This window comes from Cibotium barometz, chromosome 44 (assembly GCF_041138505.1).
Source record: "Cibotium barometz isolate CiBa-2024 chromosome 44, ASM4113850v1, whole genome shotgun sequence".
Classification (NCBI taxonomy): Eukaryota; Viridiplantae; Streptophyta; class Polypodiopsida; order Cyatheales; family Cibotiaceae; genus Cibotium; species Cibotium barometz.
The window spans coordinates 7,072,585-7,078,113 of NC_141089.1; the positions used below are offsets into that span (position 1 = coordinate 7,072,585).

General features: G+C 44.3%; 1 pseudogene across 1 annotated transcript; it reads right to left on the reverse strand.

The window, feature by feature from the left end:
- Positions 1-203: 203 nt before the first annotated feature.
- On the reverse strand, positions 204-1,383 carry LOC147612907 (putative carboxylesterase 18 pseudogene; annotated as a pseudogene). The gene has a single exon (XR_015263302.1). The product of XR_015263302.1 is annotated as a putative carboxylesterase 18 pseudogene (transcript).
- Positions 1,384-5,529: the final 4,146 nt, after the last annotated feature.

The window sequence follows — 5,529 nt, forward strand, 5'->3', positions numbered from 1 at the left end:
TCTCTCTCTCTCTTTATATATATATATGTATGTGTATGCAGATACACACACATATATGTGTGTGTGTGTTTATACATACATACATATATGTATATATGCATATGTGTTTATATATATATACATGCATATATATATATATATATATGTGCGTGTGTGTATAAATATACCTACAAAGAGTGAATACAAAAAAGTGAGAAGGGGTAGGTAGTGAGATATTGGATTATTGAACTCAAGTTTTTCAACTAGTGCCAAGAATATGTCCTTGGAGGATTAAAACATGCCTGATAGACAGGAGTGGACGAACTGCTCCAAGTCTTCGTGGAACTGGGCGGTTAATTTAAGTTGAGGGAAAACGTGGAAGGCATGGATGCCACCCTTGTAAAAACGCACCTGCACGGGCTTGCCCACGCGCTTCAACGCCTGTGCGTAGCGGATCTGCCAGTCCTTGAGACAGTCGTACTCTCCCACGGTTACCAGAAACGGCGCGAGGGTGAGGCCCGACAGGTCGGGGGCGTCAGGACCAGACACGTTGGCGGCCGGGTGGTCTCTGGTGGCGCCGGGCGGCAGGAAGCTCTTCCAGGCCGAATCGCACCAAAAGTACTTGATCATGGGGGCGTTGACGAGGCGGAGCTCGGCGGGGGTGCGCTCTTCGCCGCCAAAGAAGGGGAAGAGCGGCAGGTTGCCGATTACCTTGAGGGCGCCGAGGGCGGTATCTGAGGCGGCGCGGCACGCCACGTGATGGACAATGTTTCCACCGGCGCTCTCTCCGACAAGGAAGCATCGGGAGATGTCTGCATTAGGAGGCGGTTCTCGTTGTAGCCACTGCAACGCCGCGTAGCAGTCGTCGTAGGCGGCCGGGAACTTGTGATCGGGCGACTTCCGGTAGTCCACAGACACTACCATAGCCCCGCATGCCTTGCTGAGATACCTTCCAAACGAGTCGCAGATGAGGGAGCTCGCCGAAAGCAAGGTGAAGCCGCCCCCGTGGAAGTAGAACATGACGGGCAATTTCTGTTGCTGCTCTTCTAATTCGGGTTTGAATAGCCTGACCCACACGCCCGTCTTTTTGTCGATTACCACGTCCCTTGCCGACACCCCGCCTTCCGCCTTTGTGGGCACTCTCCAGTCCATGATCTTCTGCATCCGCCGGTTAACCGATCCGTCATTGCGCATCAGCAGCCACATCACCAGCTTCAACGTCAGCCTCAGCATCAAGGGGAACTCCATGGCCGAGGTCTCTGCAGAGTAGTAGTCATCCAGCTCCATGGCCGAGGTCTCTGAAGAGTAGTTGTCATCCAGCTCCATGGTCGGTATCCAGAGATAGAGAAGGGGGTAGGAGGAGGGCCGAGAGAGAGACAGAGAGAGAAAAGAGACGAGGAGAGGTTAGAGAGAAAAGAGACGAAGAGAGGTTTCCAGGGTATTTATTATGTGTTAAATGTACATCACTTTTTTCTTTTTTCTTTTTTTTTCTTTTTTTCGAAGGTACAGGAAATTTTAGAAACACACATACCCAGCCTTTGTGAGGTGGAGGCGACCCCGCCGGGATGAGGGTTGGCGAACCCATTGTACATGCTTATAATCAACCCATCAAGGGTAGGTACCTAACGAGGCCCCCAAGACTTGAACATGACAAGACCTTGGGAGTACAGACCAACGCTCTACCATATGAGCTAGCACTCGTTAGTATACATCACTTTTTTCAAGCACTGGACCCAACAACGTTCATGCATGGCATGACTCTTGAGAAACCTTAACTTCTTGAGAAATATTACAACATTCTTCTCTTTCTTTGTTATTATGTATCACCTCTATTATTCTTCTCTATCAATTGAGCAATAAAGTATTCTTATCTATCTCTATTATTGTGTAAAACTTGAGTACTTTTTAAGTTTTGTGTTGTGAAAGATCCTTCTTCTTGTGAGTGGGCGCTTACACGTTATAGAAGTCCCTTAAGAGACTCATGCATCTTCCACAAGTTTGAATTCAACAATAGCATCTCCCAAGTCCTAATCCAACAACATTCTGTGCTAATGGAGAAGAGCTTAACAGAACCAATTATGCTCCATGGAAGTTTAAGCTCAAGGTTATCACTCCTATGTATTCATCCACTAGGACTGTTGTTTGTTGCTGCACCAGCCCTACGCATTCATCCACTAGCCTTCACAGAAGACAAGCTTTGATAGGACAAACTACACTCTCTGGAAATTCAAAATCAGTGGCATTCTAAACTCTTATGAGCTTCTAGAAATTAATATGGGAATGGATGCAAAGGTAGTGGAAACCCTTTGTTAAGATATCGAGCTCAACTAGTGCTACGGCGGACATTGATGACCCGCTTGGGTGAGGGCTTCTGCATCTACACCAGTGGCATGGTTGGTGTGATTATGGGTGATATGTGGCCAGTGGGATGACAGACTGTGTGACAACCATTTTGGATTAGTAGAGACTAGCATAGTTATAGTGCCAGCTCATTTAGTCAGGTTCACATTATGGACCGACCCTTGTATGTTGTATTAGTTGAGTACTAACCCATATAAACTAGTGCTACGGCGGACATTGATGACCCGCTTGGGTGAGGGCTTCTGCATCTACACCAGTGGCATGGTTGGTGTGATTATGGGTGATATGTGGCCAGTGGGATGATAGGCAGTGTGACAACCATTTTGGATTACTAGAGACTAGCATTCTTATAGTGCCAGCTCATTTAGTCAGGTTCACATTATGGACCGACCCTTATATGTTGTATTAGTTGAGTACTAACCCATATAGTGTGTACTCTTATCTTTATGTTATGTTGGTTGAGTAGAGAAGAAGAATATAGAAGAAAATTCAGCTATCCATCTCTCTCTTGTGTCTTGCTCTCTCTTGTGTGTGTGTGTTGCTAGGGTTTGAAGCTCTCCCTCTCCCCTACATTCTCTTTATGGTATCAGAGCCTAGTTTGTGTGAGAGCTAAGGAGGCAAGCAAGAGGCAAGAACAAGCAAGGAAGGAAGTGGTACTACACGAGTAAGAGCACCATCATCTCTTTTCCCTTCTTAGTTTAGGTACAACACCCCCTCAGTAGCTCTGGGAGCTACACATCTTCGATTGTTCGCAGGAGCGGAGCTACAAGCAGGTTTACTATCCTAGGGGAAGACTATCTTTTCGGCCAAATATGTGTTTCAGGCACGTTACGGGTCCCATTTCGTCACTACAGGGTATTTTCGACAGTTTTTTGGAAGTTCTGGTGGAGAACTGTTTTTGCTCGAAATCTGGTTATTACAGTGCAACAGTGCATTTTGGAAGTGTAGACAAGGTTTACACATGTGTTGTGATACTGGGTGTATGTACATGTACTCTGGTCACATTTGGTGACACACAGGCTGTGATGAAGTACCGATGTTGAAGCAGTTACAGGAGATACTGCTGTAGTATAGGTTGCATACAAAAGTTGTTTGTTTTTAGGTTATTTGATTGCTTGTAGGAAAACATGTCTAAAGGAATTAATCAGATTATTCGTGGAAGCTGGATAAGAATAACTTCCATGCTTGGAAGTTCAGAATGACCAATTTCCTAATGGGTAAAGGATTTTGGGATTATGTAGAAGGAGACAATGAGGAGCCTCAAGAGTTATCTGGAGGAGAATGCCACTCCTATTGTAGATATAAAGGCATTCAAGGATTGGAATCAGGGTACAAGAAAAGTCATGTACTAGCTTTCAATTAGTGTCACAGACACTATGATAGGACACATACAGGATGCAAACACTCTAGCAGTTGCATGACAGAATCTCGTTTAGATGTTCCAGACTAACACAAAGGCAAGGAAGTTGTAGTTAAAGCAAGAGTTGCATACTGTGGAAAAGAAAAGCATGTCCATCAATGAATATGCCTTAAAGATCAAGGGCATTGTTGAATCCCTTAGGTCTATCAATGTATCGGTGGAGGATGACGATTTGGTGAGTGTCTATTTGAATAGGCTTGGCAAAAGAGAACAAGCCATTCAAGACCTCCATTGCAGTTAGGGAGAATATTCCTGACTTTCGCGACTTGATATCTATGCTGATCATAGAAGAAAATGCTTTAGGTGAGGATTCTTCTTCACAAAGCAAGAACACATTGGAACATGCCTTCTACTCTAATTCAGGTAGAGGCAGAGGTAGCGGCCGTGGGTGATGCCAAGGTGGTGGCCGACAAGGAAATCAGAATTCTGGACAACAATAGTCCAATGATTCACAGCACCAATCATACACAGCTGGAAGAGGCCAATCTAGAGGCAGGGGGAGCGAAAGCGGCTGATGTGGTTGGCAAAGAAATCAAAATGCAAATAGCATAGAGTGCTATTACTGTGGCAAACAAAGACACATGGCAAAGGACTGCTACAAAAAGCAGAATGGCATTAAAACTTGGAAGCTACACCAACGCAACTATGTATCATCTAGCAAACATGGAGGTGATGAGAGAAGTGAGCAGCTGTTTGTGATGCAGCACATGCTTAGTTCCATAACATGGGATGTGTCAGGATCTCAAGATATATGGTATGTGTATTATGGCGCCTCTAACCACATGACCAGTCATGTTGAGTGGTTTAGAGATATGCAAAAAATGGAAAAACCAAGTTAGGTAGAAACAGGTGATGATATTGTGCATCCCATTACGCATGTTGGTAAAGTGCCATCATTGTCTATGCAGGATGGAAAAATGAAGTACTTGGCTGATGTACTTCATGTTCCGAATATTACAAAGAACCTGGTTTCTGTTGTTAGACAGATGGTTGAGCAGGTTCTGCAAGTGAGGTTTAATCCTCAAGGATTTTTTGTGGAAGACTTCAAAAATAAGTGTTGCTTGGTTGCAAAGGGTAACAGAAATGACAGGATGTTTACTTTGGATGTAAAGATGCCTGGGATAAAGGCAGCTATGTTTGTGCATGGAACAGGTATCATTCGAGATATTAACATATGGCACAAGCGCATTGGTCATGTGAATGTACAATGATTGAAGTCTATGCAGGCCCAAAATATTGTTGCAGGTTTGCCAAAGTTTAAGGTTGATGGTATTATAAGGTATGTGAAGCATGCCAACTTGGTAAGCACGCCAAACATGCTTTCCCACATGAAAAGCATGTCGGTTCAAGGCTATTGGACATCATACATTCACATGTATGGGGACCGATCAAGACTGCAACAACTGCAGGTTGCAAGTACTATGTTACATTCATTGATGACCACACTAGGAAAGTATGGGTTTATTTCATGAAGGAGAAAAGTGAGGTGTTTGCTCACTTTCAGAGATTTAAAGCCTTGGTCGAGAAGGAAAAAGGCATGCAAATAAAATGTCTAAGATCAGATGGTGGAGGAGAATATTTCTCCAATGAGTTCAGTAATTTTTTGAGAAAGCAGGGAATCAAGATGCAGTTTACGTGCAGGTACACTCCATAACAGAATGGTGTTACAAAAAGGAAAAACAGACACATTGTAGAAGTGGAACGTGCCTTGATGGCTGAAAAGAATATGCCACATTACTTTTGGTGGGCAGAAGCAGTAGCAACTGCTG